Source organism: Artibeus jamaicensis, unplaced genomic scaffold (assembly GCF_021234435.1).
Source record: "Artibeus jamaicensis isolate MK-2021 breed Jamaican fruit bat unplaced genomic scaffold, CSHL_Jam_final scaffold_916, whole genome shotgun sequence".
Classification (NCBI taxonomy): domain Eukaryota; kingdom Metazoa; phylum Chordata; class Mammalia; order Chiroptera; family Phyllostomidae; genus Artibeus; species Artibeus jamaicensis.
In genome coordinates this window covers 13,331,046-13,350,248 of record NW_026522059.1, presented here as the reverse complement: position 1 = coordinate 13,350,248, position 19,203 = coordinate 13,331,046, and the positions used below count along the sequence as shown (strand labels likewise).

The 19,203-nt window shown below is 45.2% G+C and overlaps 1 protein-coding gene across 1 annotated transcript in view; it reads left to right on the top strand.

Annotated features, from left to right (window-relative positions):
- Positions 1-19,203, top strand: part of DEPTOR (DEP domain containing MTOR interacting protein) — a 116,690-nt gene that overhangs the window by 19,784 nt on the left and 77,703 nt on the right. The gene's annotated exons all lie outside the window — the stretch shown is intronic.

Genomic DNA, 19,203 nt, shown 5'->3' with positions numbered 1-19,203 from the left:
GAAAAAGGAGTCATTCATTTCCATATCTTTTTTTTAAGGGAAAAGTTGTCATTTAGACACTTAACACCAGCATATAGAAGTTAGTGCTTTAAATCTGTGTAAGAATCTGTGTATGTGGAAATTGTTAGTCAAGAATCTCAGTTCAGGAGCATGCGAGATCTTGCTCCCTGGTGTATGTTGTCAGTTCGGCTCAAATAAACTCTTATAAAAATTCTTTTTTTTTTTAAATTTATTTATTTATTTATTTATTTATTATTTTTTAATAAATTTATTTTTTTTGAATTGATTATGCTGTTACAGTTGTTCTATTCCCCCCTTCATTCCCCTCCACCCTGCCCCCCCAACCCCACCATTACCCCCCTTTAGTTTATGTCCATGTGTCTCAAGTCCTTTAGGTTCTGTATTTCCCATACTATTCTTGCCCCCCCCCCCCCATCTATTTTCTATCTACTGTCTATGCTACTTGTTTTCTGTACCTTCTCCCCCCATCTCCTCCCTCCCACTCCCCTGTTGCTAACCCTCCTTGAGATCTTCATTTCTATGTTTCCACTCCTGATCTAGCTGTCCTTTTAGTTTGCTTTCGTTTTAGGTGTGGTTGTTAATAGCTGTGAGTTTGTTGTCCTTTCACTGTTCATGTTTCTTTAACTTCTTTTTCTTAGATAAGTCCCTTTAACATTTCATATAATAAGGGCTTGGTGATGATGAACTCCTTGAGTTTGGTCTTATCTGAGGAGCACCTTATCTGTCCTTCCGTTCTAAATGAAAGTTTTGCTGGGTAGAGCAATCTTGGTTGTAGGTCTTTAGATTTCATGACTTGGAATATTTCTTTCCAGCCCCTTCTTGCCTGTAAGGTCTCTTTTGAGAAATCTGCTGACAGCCTGATGGGGACTCCTTTGTAGGTGATTGTCCCCTTACCTCTTGCTGCTTCCAGGATTCTTTCCTTCATTTTAATTTTGGCTAATGTAATTATGATATGCCTTGGTGTGTTTCTTCTTGAGTCCAACTTTTTTGGTACTCTCTGGGCTTCTTGGATTTCTTGGAAGTCTATTTCCTTTGCCAGATTGGGGAAATTTTCTTTTATTATTTGTTCAAATAGTTTTTCCACTGGTGGTTGTGTCTTTCCCCCCTTCTGGTACCCCTATAATTCGGATATTGGAGCGTTTATAGATGTCCTGGAGGTTCCTAAGCTTCTCCTCATTTTTCTGAATTCTTATTTCTTCATTCCTTTCTGTTTGAAGATTTTTTTTCTTCTTCCTTCTGGTCCACTCCATTGATTTGAGTCCCAGTTTTTTTTTCATCTCTATGGGTTTCCTGTGGAATTCCATTCATTTCCCTTAATTTAGCCTTCATATGTTTCTCTAATTTGTGGCTATAGTCCACCAGATCTGTGAGGAAGCTGATGTCCAGTGTTTTAAACTGTGTGTCTGAGAGATTTGCTATTTCTTCATCACTTAGATTTATCTCTGGGGCTTTGAGGTCTCCCTGCGACATTTTTGGTCTGTTCTGGCCCTTTAAGTGGGAGGAGCGTCGCCTTGGATTCCCAGGTCGCTGGGTTGTGGCGCTGTATGTGGGGGCGTGGTCAGAGCGGGGAAATGGCCGCTGCCGCATGCAACCAGGCAACCACAGTCAACTCGCTGCCACCGCCTCCCCACTGACTCCACCGTAGTCGCTCACCCGGTGGGCCGCTCGGTCGCTCACTAGGTGTTTTGGAACCCGTGCGACTGGATTCGCGCGTCTGGATTCCGCGCCCGGGTCGATCGAGCCCTCCTTTGTAACTCCTCACCCGACGCCGGATTCGCCCCTTACCGGTCGGGCGGAAGAATTTGTTGTTAGCGGACTTCCGAAAAGTTCAGTTTTCCGTGTTCTGGTTGTGTTTTCTGATGCTAATATTTAGTTGTCCCTAAACTTGGTTGTGTGAGGAGGCACGGCACATCCACCTAAACCTCCATCTTGGCGGAAGTCCTAAAAATTCTTTTAAAAAAACAACAAAAACTCAGTTCAATAACGTATGTGCTTTCAGACACAAATGTGTTATCAGCAATTGGAATGGCTTCTGCTTTGTAAAACCTTTCCACAAATCTGTTATGAAACAACCAACACGTGTGTGTGCCCTGGGTCACTGTGTAGCTCGGAGAGACCTGCTAGCCTACTTCAAGGTCTGCTAGTGCCATTTACTAGAGGTGCCCCAGTCTCTGGGAATTTCTTGCCAATGCAGTCTTCATTCCCTCTAACATCTCCCTGCTTCCTTACCGAGAGTCTTGAGCCTGTTCTCAGCAGTACACAGCTCCTGTGTTTTCTAAGCTTCCTTCTTCAGTCTTCTCTTGATTTTGTTAGAGCAGCTAGATCTCTCAGTAAAACCTCTCTTTTGCTTAAAATTAGCCAGAATTAATTTTGTTTCTTACTAGTACCTGGAATTGGGTTTATAAATATCCTGTGACAGAAGTCACAAGAATTATAGGTGCCTATTACAATCTTTTTTCTCTAAAAACACAGAGTCAGGGATAGTTATATAAAATTTTTGTCTGCTAGACAGTGTAAGAAAAAGGCTAATTCTGCTTGGTACAGCATAATCATCTCATGATCCCTCACATTTGTCTGAGCTTTAATATGTGAAAATGTTGGACTTCTAACCACATTTATTGTATAGATTGCTGTATGTTATTTTATTTGTATAATCCTTGTGGGAACTCCACTGTTCCAGAAATAGGGTTGGGCCATTAATAAATGCTTGTTGATCGATCCCTTATGGAAAGTAAAATCGCTTTTAGTTTCCAAGTAATAAAATTTTATTTTCCCCTTTCCTCCTTTGAAAATAGGAAAACCAATGTTTTGGGAATTGGACCTTGTGCTTTGGAATTTGTGTTGGGAGTAAGAAGCAGAAAGTGTTTTATTTAACTGATTTCATTTGGTTGTTTGCAGTTTTACATCTTTTCATGGACAAGGACACTTACGCAGTTCTAGCATGAGCCAGTCAACACTTTTTTTTTGTTTTGTTTTGGTCCCTTTACATTTTAGTCTATCACTTCATTGTGCTGTGAAAATTGCAAATATTTAGTGATGAGCATTAAAATCCCACTTTAGAGTCAGCTGATTATGCAATCCCGGGTAAGAGGGCACACAAACATATTAATATTTTTAGCTTTTACAGATGCTATTAGAAAGATATGTAATTACAGCCTTGTGGATTTTTTATAGCAGTTATTAGTTGGTAGCCCAGATGCCTTCAGAGAACATGGGAGGAGGTCAGGCTGTGAGGCTTTGGACTATAAAATCACAGGCACCTCCTGGGTGAGATGAATATATAAAACTAATATATATATTTAGTTTTATAACAATTTCCCTTTCCTCTATCTTAGTTCTGTGTGATCATTGTTATATAAATTATGATCACCAGGTAACATTTAAATAGCAATCTTATATTTTAGGAAATTTTCTATGTAGCATTCTATTGATTCTTATCATTCTGATGGTCCTTAGCTGGTGAGCCGATAGGAATCCGAATGCTGATTTTGATCCCAATAGAGAAGCTTGAAGTGCTTTCCTAAAGTTCCGCCCCACTGCCTTGTTCTTTGTTCATGTCCCTAGTATTCACCACAAGGTGGGTACACAGTTGGTGTGGAATAAAAACTTGCTAAGTCGCAAAAAAAAAATGCAGCTCAGGAAGAGAGTAAGTGACTTGGCCAAAGACGCAGTTACTAAGTGGTGGAGGCAGAGCTCAGATTTCGATTTTTGGTTGTTGTTGTTGTTTTAGATATCATTTATTTTTAGAGAAATAGAAAGAGAGAGAGAAAGAGGGAGAGAGAAACATTGATGTGTTAGAGGCACATTGACTGCTTGCCTTTCACACACTCCCAACCTGGGATCTGGCTCTCAACCCAGGCATGTGCCCTGACTAGGGATTGAACTGGCGACCCTTTGGTTTGCAGGCCCAACACTCAATGCACTGAACCACACCAGGTTTTTTTATTCTAAATCTCACACTCAGCTTTGTAATGCTGATGCTCTGATGAGGGCAGCTGGAGTAGTTTTCAGGGACAAGAGCTAAAATAAATACATTTAAAATCTTCAAATGTAGATCTCTTAAATTGGATGAGGGATTATTTTACAGCTGAAATTAAGTTCTATAGTTACAATGTGTTTAAATGGAGTTTTTAAGAATACATAGAACTGGAGAAAAAGACTTGAGAGCCATGCCAGTTTGGAGTTCACACAGAATCATCACATTTCAGGGGTTTTAGAGATGAAAGCGTCTTTGCATGTTGAGGACAAGGAAGGTGAAGTTTACTTAAGTGCATAGTCCATGAGGGTGGTCCAAGTTGCTAGCTACCGTGCCTGATATGCACTAAGTGTTCAGTTAATATTTGCTGACCGGGTGAGGTCCAGAGAACTAAAGTAGTTGCTCCAAGTTACGCCGTAGTGAAGAGCTTCCTAAAGGGGTGATTTTACCATGTTGATCAACATATATTTCCATGTCATAAATATTATCAGGTTGTGGAACTTCAGGCTGGAGGGACGTCAGTGCTAATCTAACCTGGCCCTTTTAAATGACTTACTTGGCCATTTGACTCTTGCTTGGCCATTTGTACCAGAGTTAGAATGGAACCAACAGTCTTGGTTTTTTTCTACTTTCTACTTCCTGCTGCCAACTCTGAAAGTATTTCTGAGGAGTCAAAGGTGTCCTGTCCTGCAGACAAGTGCCCCGAGGTAGTTAGCGTCTATAGAGTCGAGACAGGACATGAGGCTCATACCTCAGACCTGAGCTCCTTTCCTCTCAGTCCTGCGGGCGTCTTCACAAGACTGTTCCACCCAAATGCAGTGCATTTCTGATTTGCTCTTCCCAGGTTCAGCAGCACTTGGACTTCGCCTCTACAAAAGCTCAAAACTGGCCAGCCCCTCACTGGTCGATTTACAATGTATAGCTTACATCCTAGCTCTACATTTTCTGCTTAACCGGGGTGTCAGAGGCGATGCTCTAATACCTTGAGCATAAACACCCTTCCCCACCCCAAATGCCCCTTGGCCCCTCCACAAGGGCAGACAAGGGGAAGTGATACCCACTCTGATTGCCCATGTGAAATTTCTATCTTTGAGTCAGTTGCAGTTAGAAAGAGAAAACTGTAACTGTATTTCTCACATACCCTGTGAGTGTCTCTTAGGCGCCAGACACCAATGCTAGAACAGTAGGTGGACCAGAAGAACCCTGCCTTCGAGGAATTGATAGCCAGAGATGCTAGCCAGCTAGAGACATGAATGGAAATGTGGGCAATTACACACTGAGGTCGTTTCTGCTATAGAAAGATATGGCCACTGCAGTGGGAGCACCGGGTGGAACTGATCGACCGCCTGGGAAAGGAGGATGATGAAGCCTTCCTTGAGCATCGACAGCTAAGCTGGGTTTTGAAGGAGTCAACTCGGGGTACAGTGGGGGAGGAGAGGTACATGTAGTCTCTTAAGGCAGAGGACTAACAAGTAGAAAGACTCGAAGATGTGAAATGTTATGGCATGTTCAGGAAAGTCCAAATAGTCCTGAAGTTCACTGGTTTTGTAATGTTTCGGCTTGCCCATCCCTATCTATAAACATATTTTGAACATAGATTCCCCCCATGTTAACTGTTAATTTAACAGTTGTGCACATGCACTACTAGTCCAATGCATCATGTATATCATAAACACACACATACTCAAGTAGAAATTTAAGTCGCTTGAAAGGTATGTGACATATAGGCACTCTGATGTCTTCTGGTTGCACCCCAAATGATGGCTTCGGCCCCTCCTTTTTAGGCCGCTCTCTGGACTCTGAGCCCCGTGCGGGATGCTGGATATGTGTGTTTCAGGTTCACTGCCATGTGCCCCCTGGTTAGCACAGTGTCTGGCATTACTAGGTGTGCAGTCGATGGTAATTGGGTTGAGCTGACTTTGAGCACTGTCGGAGAGTTAGCCTAAAGAAATGAGCTGGTGACAAGTGTGTCTCAGCTTTCCTGAAGGAAGAGCTTGGTAGGTTTTCCCAGGGATCTAAGCAGAACAGCGGGCTTTGAGTTTAAGCTCTGACTCTCACTCTTTATCTCGGAAGCCCTGAGCCATACCTGCCCAGACCAGGGTGGGGCAAGTCGCTCTCATAATTTCTCTGTGTCTCAGGACGCCATTCGAGCTGCCCAACAGGGCAGTAATATTCCTGCACATCACATGGCGCTTGTGGTGAGTGACTGATGAAAGTGATATTGTGAAGCCTCTGGCAGTGGTGAAAGGCCCACCCAAATGGTAAATAGCCCTTGTATAAGCGGCCGGAGAGAATGAGGCCATTCTTCCTCCCACCATGGCTCTTACTGGGAATGATAACAACATCAAAAGCATATTTTTCTGTTGGACTTTTGAATCCAGGGGTCTGTGATGTCATTGCAACAGAACTGTCTTTTTCGCCTGGCAACAAACAGTGCCCTGCAATTCATAGATGGGTTTGAAGAAGATTCAAGGAAGTGTATGTGAGCCTTTTACAAGTGTAATGGACAGTTTATTATAGATTAGTTAAGCTTATATACTTTCAGGTATATAGAGAGAACAGATTTCTTCAGCAAATTTCAGAGAAACTAGGAGATTATGTATATATATCATTTTTTATCTTTTTTTCTCCCAGAATAACTTTGTACGCATGGTCCTGTTGGTAATATTTGATCTTTAGTTACTCGGCCTGCAAATATTTATAGAGAGTCTGAGGGGCCAGCCTTTGTTTGTATTAAACAAAATATCAAGCAATGAACAGCATGATTCCTGCCCTCAGGAAGCTGACTTTTACATGGAGAAATAAAATAGGAATCCATGAATAAATGGAGGACAACTGGACAAAATATTGCAAAGAACCCTGGAGTGTTGAGCAGTGGCTTTAGAAAGGAGAAATCCTTGTGACCTAGAAAAGGAGATGGCTCTCTGGTGAGGTGGGACAGGAGGAAAGATGAGAAGTTCTTTTGCTTTTGTTCTTTTAAGAGCCCATTTACTTACTCTTAGAGAGAGGGGAAGGGTGGGAGAAAGAGAGGGAGAGAAACAGCACTGTGTGGCTGCCTCTCACACGCCGCAGTTGAGGACCTGGCCCACAACCCAGGCATGTGCCCTGACTGGGAATCAAACCTGTGACCCTTTGGTTCACAAGCTGGCACTCCACTAGCGATACCAGCCAAGGCAGGCTGAGAAGTTTGTATGGAAGTCAAAGGGGATAAGGATGGAATTCCTGGCAGTGGGATTGCTATGGACAAAGGCAGAGAAGTGGGGTAGACAGAGGAGATGTGCCTGCTTGATTGCAGCCGGGGCCTGGGGTGGGGAACAGGGGTCCACGTGGCTGATAAGGGAGAGTGGCCAAGTGAGGGAGCTGTGCCTGCTGCCCCGAGGATGCAGAGCCTGTGCGAACCCAAATTAAAAGCCAGTCTCTGTATGCCCTTACCAAGGACAGGTGAGTGGGGCGGCAGGTATGTGTTGGAAGAGTGGAGATCTGGGGACTAAATGAGGAGACTCTGGACTCGGAAGAGTGGCCGAGGAAGGGCGGCCTTGAATCGAAGGAAATTTCCCAGGGGTCAGCAACAGAACTCGATGACAGCTGAAACCTATGGCATGAAAGAAATCTGACTCCAAGAAACATTTTCTCTGTGTGTGTGTGTGTGTGTGTGTACAACGCAACAAATTTTTACAGTATAAAAACATCTGCATAATCAGCACCTCTGTCAAGAAATAGAATGTTACTAGCACATCAGAACCTTCCCCTCATCCCTTCTGTTTACAAGAAACCGTCTCAGCGCCTCTCAGCACTGCACAGACTCCTGGGAATACAAAACCTAACTAAAGCCTAACTTTTCTCCGTGAGGGGCTCTTAGGTCAAGGTCGCTGAGAATGTTGCCTGGGTGGATGGAATATTCGAGGAATCATTCCTAGAAGTCACAAGTTCGGGGAGAGGAACTGGTTCGGTAGGGAATGATGATGATGAGGGAATGTGTATGTTTTTCTGGGGGAGGCGGGGCAGGGAAGGAGGGAGTAGAGAAGGGGCAGCACTGAAACGATGAACTTGCATCTACCATGTTCCAGGGGTGTTGAATTCGGGAGCGGCTGCTAGGCAACAGTGAGTGTCAGGGATGGCGACGCCTGTCCTCAGGGTCCTCCCCGAGGCATCACCTTTTGCCCACAGCAGAGCCGTCTCTGGCCCGTTGCCTCTCAGAACTTGAGTGAACACTGTACCTTCAGATTTGGCTCCTTGTCCTTGAGTCTGCCATTCCTGTGGCCTTCTCCAAATTTCCTTCCTCTCTGGGGGTCTGGCTCCTTGGCAAAGCCATCAGTAGACCCTTGCAGAGCCCCGTCCACCCACCTGCGCCATACCTGCCCAGGCCTGCCTGGGTCAGCAGGCAGAGCTTGAGCTAAAGCTCAGACACCTGCTGGATACACATTCTGTGAGAAATGGCATGGACTGTTCCTGCAGGGAGAAATAGTTAATGTTTCTTATCCAAGGGGACCAAACATAATCACAGGTGATCCAGATAGATACTCCTTCTGATTAATAGACCAGCAACGACAGAAACTCTTTGAAGCGCTTCTGAGTCTGTACAACCTGGATGGGTATGTCTGTAGCCACCAAAGGTCCGAAGACTAGACACTCAAGTTTCACTTTTTGTGCTGTGCTAGAGTTTGTTTCAATCCAGCTGAAAACAAAGATGAAAACGCAGACCCTATACTAACTGAGACTGCTTACCATTAGCCCTATCCCAGACACTTTGGGGAATACGAAAGAAAGAGAATTCCTTATTCATACAATTTGTGGTATGGTTGAAGAGCAAGAATGGATGGAAATAAGAGTAAAGAAATACAAAAGAATATGTGGGTGAATGTGAGCACTGTAGGAAAGGCATCCAGGGAAACTAGATGATATCTGGTTGGAGGGGAAAAAGTGTATTGGGAGAAGGCTGAGTTAGGCTTTAATGGATGGGTAGGAGAAGAGGGGCAGCGGGCACTCAAAAAGGATTAGCGCACATCTCGGGACAGTGACAGAAGTGGTGACGCATTTGGCTAAAACAGAGGAAATAGAAGAAGAGGAAAACAATACTGTTGGATAAACTCAGTGTGTGTGTGTAAGTCATACACATAGAAGACAACATTTTTAGTTTGGAGAAACAATACCTGCTTCAGTTTCAGGTCCTTGAACTGCAGAAACTAGTTCACCAGGAGCAGTTGGTGAAGCTATGTCTGGTATGCAGTTGGGGCTCAATAGGTGTATATGGGTTGAGATTACCAGCCCCTTCGCAGGAAGCAGCCTCCGCTGTAGCTGCAGATGTCACCGAGAACACTTTGGAGGGTTCCTGACATATTTTTAAACCCTGAGAAATCTTGTTTTCCCCCCGTGTTACTGACTCGCACCCCCAAAGCCTCTGGAACTTTGGCAGCTTCAGCATCTGTGGCATGAGCTGAAAATACACGACTGTAACCCTACCCGGTGTTTGGACACAGCATGCTTAGCACAAGTTTCTCTTTGATATATTCATCCTCGTCTGAGAGCCCAAAGGAAGTGAAATGTGCTGTTTCGTGCTCCCTGGCCCTGTGGTTTGCGGTCCACAGTTTCAGTACAAGATGTGCCCCAAACAGCCTGTTCTGTTTTCATCTCAGGATTGAGGATTTACCCTGGAGGCTCTTCAGGGTGTCCAGATAAACAGAGAAGTTAGGAGTTGAAAGAGATTTTAGAGATAAGTCTAGTCAGCTTCCTCACTCTCCAGATTAGGAAACTCAAGTCCTAATTGGATAAGAGCCCTCCCCCGGGCCCTGTTACCTAGACTGAAACTGCACACTCTACAGTTTAGGTGGCCCGATTCCTCCCAGAGACAGTGCAGTCCCTGGCTTCTATTGGTCGGCCCAGGCTGGGACGCAGTGAGTCCACTTTCTCAGCACCGTTTCTGCCTTGGCATCTCTCCCACAAGTGGGACCAACCCTTTCCTCTTCTTTCCTGATTACAGTTAATGTGTGTGAGCTTGTCACCTATTTCTCAGCCAAGACCCGTCTTTTAGAGAGAGAGGAAGGGAGGGAAAAAGGAAGAGAAATATCAGTGTGTGAGAGACACATTGATCAGTTGCCTCTTGCGTGCCCCGACCTGGGGCCCTGGCCAGCAACCCAGGCATGTGCCCCGGACCGCAGGCCAGCATTCAATCCACTGGGCCAGCCAGGGCAGCCAAGACATGTCTTTAAAAAGAAAGACTCTTACGACTTCTTATTGGACGGAGGCCTCTATGCTGTTCTGGGGGGATGAGCATTACTGCGCAGATGGGGAGGGGCTGCCGTGCTGGTGAGGCTCAGAGGATTCAGAGCTGGCCTGTGACTCCCAGTCAGGGCACATTCCTTGGTTGCGGGCTGGGTCCCCCAACTGGGGATGTGTAAGAGACAACAAGTCAATGTGTCTCTAACACATCAATGTTTCTCTCCCCCTTCCCCTCTCTCTGAAAATAAATGAAAGAAAGAAAGAAAGAGGGGGGTGGGAGAGGAAGGAAGGAAGGAAGGAAGGAAACAAAGAAAGAAAGAAAAGGAAAGAAGGAGAGGCTCCCCAAATCACACTGTAAGTCAGGCCAGGGTGTTGGTTTCCTTGTCAGCTTTGCAGGGATTTTGAGGGTGCTCCAGTGCCTGGAATCTTACTCCCAGAGAGTGTATCTCACCTTGACCACACCCTGACCCACAAAGGTCTGTTTGATTTGCACACACCTTATAGGTCACGGCTGTTCTCCTTTCTGCCTCCTCCCATCACCCTCTTCTTTTTACTCCATCACACAATTTGGGCTCTGTTTCACTGCAGCCCAGTGGTTTGCAAAATGTGCTCCCAGAGGAGCAGCGTCGGCATCAGCTGGACGACTGTTAGAAATGCAAATTCTTGGGCCGCTGTTTGTGGTGTAACAAGCCCTTCAGGTGACCTTCCTGCAGACCGACTTTGAGCATCACTGCCCTCTCCTTCCCTAAGTTCAATGTCCGCCTCAGTCTGCAGATCACCTGGCGTGTATTTCTCATATTCCATTCACTTTAGTTATTACTTCATGATCCTTTGTACTTAATCTTTCCATATATTTTTTCTTTGTCTAAAAATAGGCCCTGTGACGTTTTTCTGAGGGACGAAATGTTCAGTTTCCCACACTGGATTGATGGCGGTGTCTTTCTCAAGACGCCAGTACCGTCTGTGTGTTACCAGACATGACTTGCAAGGCTGTTGCAGAGAGTCCAGGCTAGCTCTCGATAAAGTGCTAGATTAGCAGCAGCCTCTGTTTCCAGGCTGTCCCACATGGAGTTCAGCAGATAGCCCGGCCAGAGGCAGAAGGTCAAGGTTGATGTTCCAGCAGGGGAAACACCTAACTTCTCCAAGTCTCAGTTTTCCCATTTGTAAAATAGGAATGTTGGGGTTGGGGGGCTTATACTAGATATCCTGGAATTATAGCCAGATGTTTCCGTTAAAACAAGTCTCTGATTTTAGTTATCCCTTTGCTTCTAGCAATTTTCATGGGAAGCAAAGGTTTGGGGGCATTTTCAGGAAGTAACTGAGTTCTCTCTCTCTCTCTCTCTCTCTCTCTTTCTCTCACCTTTGATGGCCTCTGCTTTTACCTGCCACTCCATGTGCAGGGCTCTCCTGCTAATTCTTTGACAAAAAGCAGCAGCCTGGTCTATCCAAAAATTGTCAGCCTGCCCTGATCCTGACTCCCTTCTAGAGATATTAAGCACAAATTTTGCGCAAAACCCTGCATCTGTGCTGGGAAACTGGTCAACTGAGGACTATGTTTGTTCTACAGAAGACACTGAAATGCTTATTCCGTGGCTTCTTGGTGGTGCTTTGGCAAAACCTGGCAGTGAAATATGTACAGTAGTAAGAGTTGACATTAATTGAGAGCTTATTATGTGCTAAGCACTTTAGTCTCTCCTTTAATCTTCACAATATAAGGCATGTTATTATTCCCATTTTGGAGATGAAAAAAACTGAGGAACTAAGAAGTTGAATGCTTTGTCCAAAGTTACACAGTAAATAATGGATGGAACCTGAATTGGAATTCTGGCTCCTTGGCGCTTCTATGAGTGAATGATGAATAGTGAATGAGGAAGGCAGGAAGTTCATTTGCTAACCAATGCCACTGAGTTCCTATTCCTACCTGAAAGCAATACTTTCCTATCCCCCACTTGGGACCCACTGAACAGCACCAGTTGTTGGCCCTGTGCCAGATCTTGGAGAACAGAGGCAAAGGGAGGTACGTAATGTACATCCCTGTTTGGGGGTCAGTGTTCTAAGTGAAGGGCAAACCCTTGCATATTGAGAGAAGTCAGGACACAGCATCCTTCACTACAGGGGGCAGGATGGGGTTTGGGGACCAGGGCTGGAAGCAGTTGCCAAGATATAAGAGCCCTGCCCAGTCCTTTACCAAGAAGATAGCAAGGACTTTTACCAGTACCGGTGCTGGTGTCCTTGTGAGTTCCACGAACCACGCTGGGCTTGTTTCAGCACCTGCAAAACGGCAATTAGAGGCCTGCTACTCCTGGGTGTGGTATGTAAACAAAGAATGACCTGTTTGAAAAAAAATCCTGGAGCTTCTTGGAAAGGCACTTTGCGAACAGGAAGAGCACCATTCCATCCTCTGAGGAAGAGATCAGGGCTAGAGATGTTGACACATTGCTCCGTCCCTTTAGAATAGGAGGCCTCTTAGGAGAAAGCCTGCATAGAAGAAGAATGCAGTAAAAACATTACGTCGAAGGAGAGAAGGCTGACGTAGGGACCTTCCCGTCCTGGCCCTGTACTTACCTCTTATCTCAGGGTCCAGATGAAAATTTATTTATTTATTTTAAATTGTTTTTTATTTTTTCAATTGCAGTTGACATACATTATTATATGAGTTTCAGGTATGCCGCATAGTGATTAGACATTTCTGTGACGTGCAGAGTGATCTCCCCAGTAAGTTTAGTACCCGCCTGGCACCATACACAGCTATTAGGCCTGAGAGATTGAAAAGGGACTCCCAAACTTCTCTGCACACATCATTAAATAAAGTATTTGTTATATGTCCCGCATGACCCGATGCTGACTCTCCGGGATCGTGTGACTCACCAGGTCCATTCCCTGTCCCCCAGGAGTGTCATCGTTACATGAAGACAATCTGATGATTTCTATTATAGGTGCGTCTGCAAACCCCATCTGTGTTTACATTGGTAGCAAGATCTGTGTGATGCATAAATTGCATAAATTTTCACCTCGCCGTGGCACTCTAGCATAACTGGAATGTTGTTTTTTTTTTTCTTAGCCTGTAGGAGTATAAAATAGGCAGAAGATAGGTGCTTCTGCCATTTAAAATTCAGTGGTATGGGAAGCTCTCTATAGAGGAGAATCAGATCTGGGTTCAAATCCTGACTCTCTTCCTTTAAACATGTAACTTGGTCACATCACTTTGATCCTTCCGAGCTCCCTTCCTTATCTGTCAAATGAGTGACAGTGGCTTCCTGATTCCCGGGAATGTCCCACGTCCCAGCTCTGACAGCTGCGGCTCCACCCAGATGGAAGGTACTACTATTACTGTTTCTGCTCATCCTGCCTCATCGTGATTTCAAATAGCGTGTGATACATGGGACTCGGAGTGAAACCTGCTTTCTGCCTGGGTGTGTTTACCGTCTCGATTCATTGCGGTGACAAGACACACAGTGTACCTGGGACTTTGTACCGACTTGACGGGAGGCCTGGAGGGGTGCCTTATGGAGACTTTCCGGGTCACAGAGCCACAGCTTGCAGCCCTCCCGGGAAGGGGACTTGCTGGTGAGCGTTGTGACAGAACCGCCATGGAACTGCAGCTTTCTGCACGTTACGTGCGTGCGTCTGGGGCTGTGTTTCCGAGACCCATTCCTCTTGGCTCTGCAGAATCGCATGTGCTCTGTTGCCGTTAACCAGTTCGGTTCTCTCTCCTGCTTCTCTCTCTGTATCGTTCTGTTGTTCTGACTAGGCTGAGAGAATTCAGGCATCTTCTTCAAGTAAAACTGCATGAAATATATATTAGGATCCTATTTCACACAAACAAACACATATATGTGTAGGTAAAAAAACTTTTGCAAGGATACATACACAACTATTAATATTGGGTTCCTTTGGAAAGTGGGGTTGAGGAAAACTTCAAACGCATCCTAAAGCAAATACCATAATGTAACAAACTCTCATGCATCCGTCTCCTAGTTTCAGCAATTAGCATCCTGTTACCCAACTTTCTGTAATACATATTTGAATTGTTTCTCTACCATGAACATGTATGATTTTGATCATTTGAAATTTAATTAGAAAATAAATCCAGACATTCAAAGGAAATGCAGCGTGTTAGATTTCGCTTGTTCTCGTCTTTTTTCTCATCCTTTAGGGTGGGTGATGAACAGTGGTTTTCCCTGAGTCCCCAGGGACAGACAGTGGCTGTTGCAGAACATCTGGAAAGGACAACAGCTTTGGTTTAAAGCACATCTGTGTCAGGGCTCCGACTGTCAGCCCCACTGTTGGGCTTGCTGTGTTTTTTAATTAAACTGTTTACTTCAGCTGAGATTTATGACACTGTTTTTAAATGAGAATCTGTAGTTTCTGCCTTTCTTTTGTTCCCTGCCTTTTGCAACCTGCTGCAGTTCTCTGCGAGCTATTTTTTAAAAGGCAACAACAATTTCTCCTTTCCTTATCAGATGGATGGTAATTTCGTCGGGATTATTAACACCCCGCACTTAGTAGTGTTTGTTCTGTTGGGGCTGGAAGAGGAAAACGTCTGATGCCATTTCGGCAGCTGGTTAGCTGGGCAGGAATAGAACATCACAGAATCACCTTGAATCTCAAGCCTGCGGACCAGCTGTCTGAAGTGAATGATGGGAAGGTTGTTTTCGTGCTGAAATTTCTTCGCCGGTGGGATTGAAAAGGCAGCTAAAATAGAGATGGTTATTCTCCCCAACAATGCAATGGGGATTGAGTTGACTGATGTAGAATGTTATTGAGTACATAGTAGGCACCAGTATTTTTCACATCAGTGAGGATCTATCCCCCTCCCATGCGCCAGGCACAAGAATGGTAAAACTAAATCAGCAACTCTCACTCAGGATCCCTGACCTCGTTTAGTTGTAATACAGTAGGACGAATGCTTTATTAAAAGTGTCATTAAAATATTAGGAGAAAACAGAGGAGAGGTCGGTCCCTGGCTTTGGAAGGCTGGGAAGATGTTCACAGGGAGAGGTGCCTTTCAAGCTGAAGAGCAAGTAGAGTTTTTGAATTCTTGGGGCCTGGAGCGGGGAGCATTCTAAGCAGAGGGGTCTGTCTGGATCAGAGGCATGGGGAGTGATGGCATATTCGGGGGACGGAGAAGAGCCCAGTGTGTCTAGACTGCAAGGTGGGTATGCTGGAAGCTGGGAGAGAGGCCAGAAGGCTTGAGAGAAGCCCTGGGGTCAGGGAGGAAGGTCTTTGTAGTGAATGTGATTCTAAGACACACTCCTTAGAACCTGGGTAGGTGAGGTTCTTTTGGATCCAAGGACCCGAGGCTTACACAGCCATCTGAAGGGACGGATTGGTACTGTTCTGGTTACCATAGGGTGTGCCTAGCTGGAAGAAGACCGGAAAACTCCAAAGATCAAGGCCCTGCAGGCTGTCCTTTGCCACCCCTCATTTCCATCTTCAGGGCCCTTTCTCCTGAACTCTCAGCTTGGCTGTGCTGTCCCTCCCCACACCTCTCTCACTCCTCGGCGTCTTCTAGTCCTGGGGACTTTTAACCTTTGTTCTAGGATTCCATGTAGACACTGGAGGATGTGGAGAGGGTATGTGGCAGAACTGAATGGGGAAACCAGGAAGTATATACTTGGACTTGGCAGCTGAACCCCCTTAGCCGGAGCGCCCCACGTGGCCATGTTATATGCATTGACACCTGGGTAACTTCTGCTTCAAAACAGTGTTCCACGGCACGACTACCGTGTGAAAACTACACTCTGGTTTAAATCCAGGAGGGAGCTATAGTGCTTGGCCTAACTCATCATTGTCATTTAAATTGGGTAGCATCTTGTGCCCCTGTCTCCTTGGTGAACTGCCTGTTGGCATGGACAGGGATGCACCTGCAAAGAAAGCAGGCAGGGGGTTTTAAACCCTGCTTGGGCGGGTCAGGTGTGGAAGACCGTTTTAACTCAAAGGGGATGTTGGACACGGTAGATGATGTGACTGGAGTGTCCAGGCAAAATGCTGTGTTTAAAAGTGTGGCTTTCAGCCCCTTGCTCAGCATTTTTGCAGTCTTTCTAGAGAATGCTATTCTACAGAGGTTCAGTTATGCAAAATTTCCGGTTTTCTACGAAACTTGGACACATTGCCTACTCTGTCCCCTTCTTGGGGATTTGTGCATGTGAGTGTATTAAAAGCTGTGACAACTCTTTTAAGGGGTGAAAACTCCAGAAACTGGTTACCCTAGAAGTGCAAGCATAAATAGTTTTTTAAAAGGCTTAGATGACGATTTCATGATAGTAGACACTTACTAAGTTGTGGGGTGGGAACTCCTCCCAAGTTAGTGAGATGCCCCCTCACCTTTGTGAAAAAAAAAAAAAAAAAAATGGGGCATTTCTATGAGTGTCCTTGTACATTCATTTGTTCACCAAATATTTATTAAGGACCCATGGTGCCAGGCAAAACACTTAATTATGTGTTTGCAGGGTAGAAGTCCTCGCCTTTTTATTGGGCTACCTGGTCCTGGAATATGCAGTTTTCCAGGCTCATTTTTAGACTGTGTTTCTGAGTATAAAAGAAAACAAAGATGATAGCACAGGTATTGAGCATTTTTAACCTTCGGTTACATGTCTAGAAATATCAAGTTTCAGGCTAACTCCTGGCTCCCGAGTTCTTTCCCCTCTATCACATGTCTGTTCAATTTTCCAAACATGGAAATGTCCCAGGCCCTGGAGGGCCGAGGGGTGCTGGCTAGTGCTTCCTCATGAGGCAGGGTGGGAACTGGTGCGAATCAAACATGTTCAAGAATCAGCACCAAGCTTGAGTGTGTGGGTTCATGAAAGGCTAGTAACTGAAAGGTTCTATTCTGTAGTCTTTAAAGGTAAATATTCCCTAACATATTTTTTAAAGTTGGAAAGTTTACAGGAGCTAAAACTCCTCTTTTGGCTCATAACCTATTCCTCCTCCAAATTATAGGGTAGCTTATCCCACATTTCAATGTCTAAATAAATTGGTCTTCATTATTCTTGAGTCCCTGACAGACATCACGCCTAAGAATGAATGTTCCACATTCTGCCACTTAGAGCACGTTTCACAAATTACTCAGTGACATTGTCACTGAATTTATTAGAAGGATACATGCAATGACTTTGGTGCACCTCTATGAACATTTTTTGAACAATTAGGGCTCATTTATTCTTTAGTAATTATTACATCTTTACGTGGGTATCATTTGTGGTTTTAACATGACCTGCCTTGGGGAGTTGGCATGAGGATTAATAACAGTCAAGCTGTTAAAACCACTTAGCACATTCTGAGTAAGGGCTCACACACCGTCTTTGTCCTTGTCACTGAGTGAGTTTTGTGACAGTATGACACCATTTTATTGATGGGACCTTCGTGCTTGGACGCTTGATCGTCTGGAACGACAGGCAGCCTCTGGGTGACAGCCAGGTCTTCATATTCCCAGTCCTCTGCTCCCAGTTGTCCCGGTACCTGACATGTGGGTGGTAGTTCTTTCTTTTTAAAATTAATTTTTAAATGTTTTTTCAAATGTTCAATTACAGTTGACATGCAATATTACATTAGTTTCAGGTGCAGAGCCAAGTGGGTTGACATTTGGGGTTTGGTATTTCAACACAGAAACGTTGTGGGGGTGCGCACATCAGGCCATTGCAGCTAGTTACGTGAGCGTGTGTGAAAATGCTCACTATCACGCGGGGCGTACGGCAGGAAGCCCATGAAATAGAAGCCCGTTCTTTCCTTTCTGTGCAGTTAACGGATGACAGGACTCCCTCATTTCTCTCCTCCTCTCCCTGCCCCCTGCCAATGCCCCAGCTGAGTCCTTTGTCCCCAGACTATGCAGGCTACTAATCCCGTCTTCAACAGTTGGATTTCTTAGTCAGCTCTGGCTCCCCTAACAAAGTACCATGGATTGAGGGACTCCCTCAGTGTTCTGGAGGCTAGAACTCAGAGATCAAGGTGTTGGCAGGGTGGGTTTTGCTGAGGCCGCCCTTTGGCGTGTTGATGGCCATCTTCCCTGTCTGTCTGCACGTGGTCTTCCCTTTGTGCACGTCTGTGTCCTCGTCTCCTCTTCTGATAAGGACACCAGTCCTGTTGGATTGGGGCCCAATCTGTTGACCTCATTGTAATTGAATTGTCTTTGAAAAGACTCTATCTTCAAATTCGGTCATGCTCTGAAAGGCTGAGGGTCTCAACATAGGAATTCTAGAGGACGCTGCTCGGCCTATACCAGTGTGTAGCGAGGAAGAGCAGCTTGGCCTCAGAGCGCCGGCCCAATATGCTCCCAACCCCCCATCAGAACCTTTGTGTTATCAAAACCCATTATCACTCAGTGCACTCTGCCCAGAAAACAGGCGAGAGTATGATCTAGTTCCTTTCTTAGGGAGTGGGGGAAAGGCGGGTGGGACCTGTGATGTGTCAGGCACTCTGCCAGGTTGCTAGCAGGTGCTTCACAACCATTCTGTCCCTAAATCTCCACACTGCAAGGACAGGATAGGTGTAATTGCCTACATTTTACGAGGAAACAAAGAGACATTAGGTTACTCGCCCAGGGCACACAGTTGCTTTGTGATTTTCTCACGTGACACTCCCATGGTGCCCCAATGTCAAGAACTGACTTAAGGAGCATAGCAATCATGTGGGTGAAGGAGAAGGGAAACTGACCTGATGGTTCACTTGGGACTTAAAGACTAAATGCAAGGCTGATCAAACAAAGAAAGAAAAATGGGACAAACTTTTTTTTTCAGGCAGGTTTAAGACTGTTGGAAGAAAGTCACTGAGTTCTGAAGGGAACAAGGGAGGCTCTGTGTCAGCCACTTCCCTCCACCCTCACCCATCAGCCTATAAATAAATCGTAGTTATTCGACAGCTTTAATCCATTTCCAGGATTTTTTGATTATTCTTCCCTAGCTAGGGGCAGCGTGATGTGGCGATTGAAAAGCAGAACTCTGAAATGAGATCATCAGGGGTCAGATCTTAGCCGCGTGGTCTCAGGCCAGTCT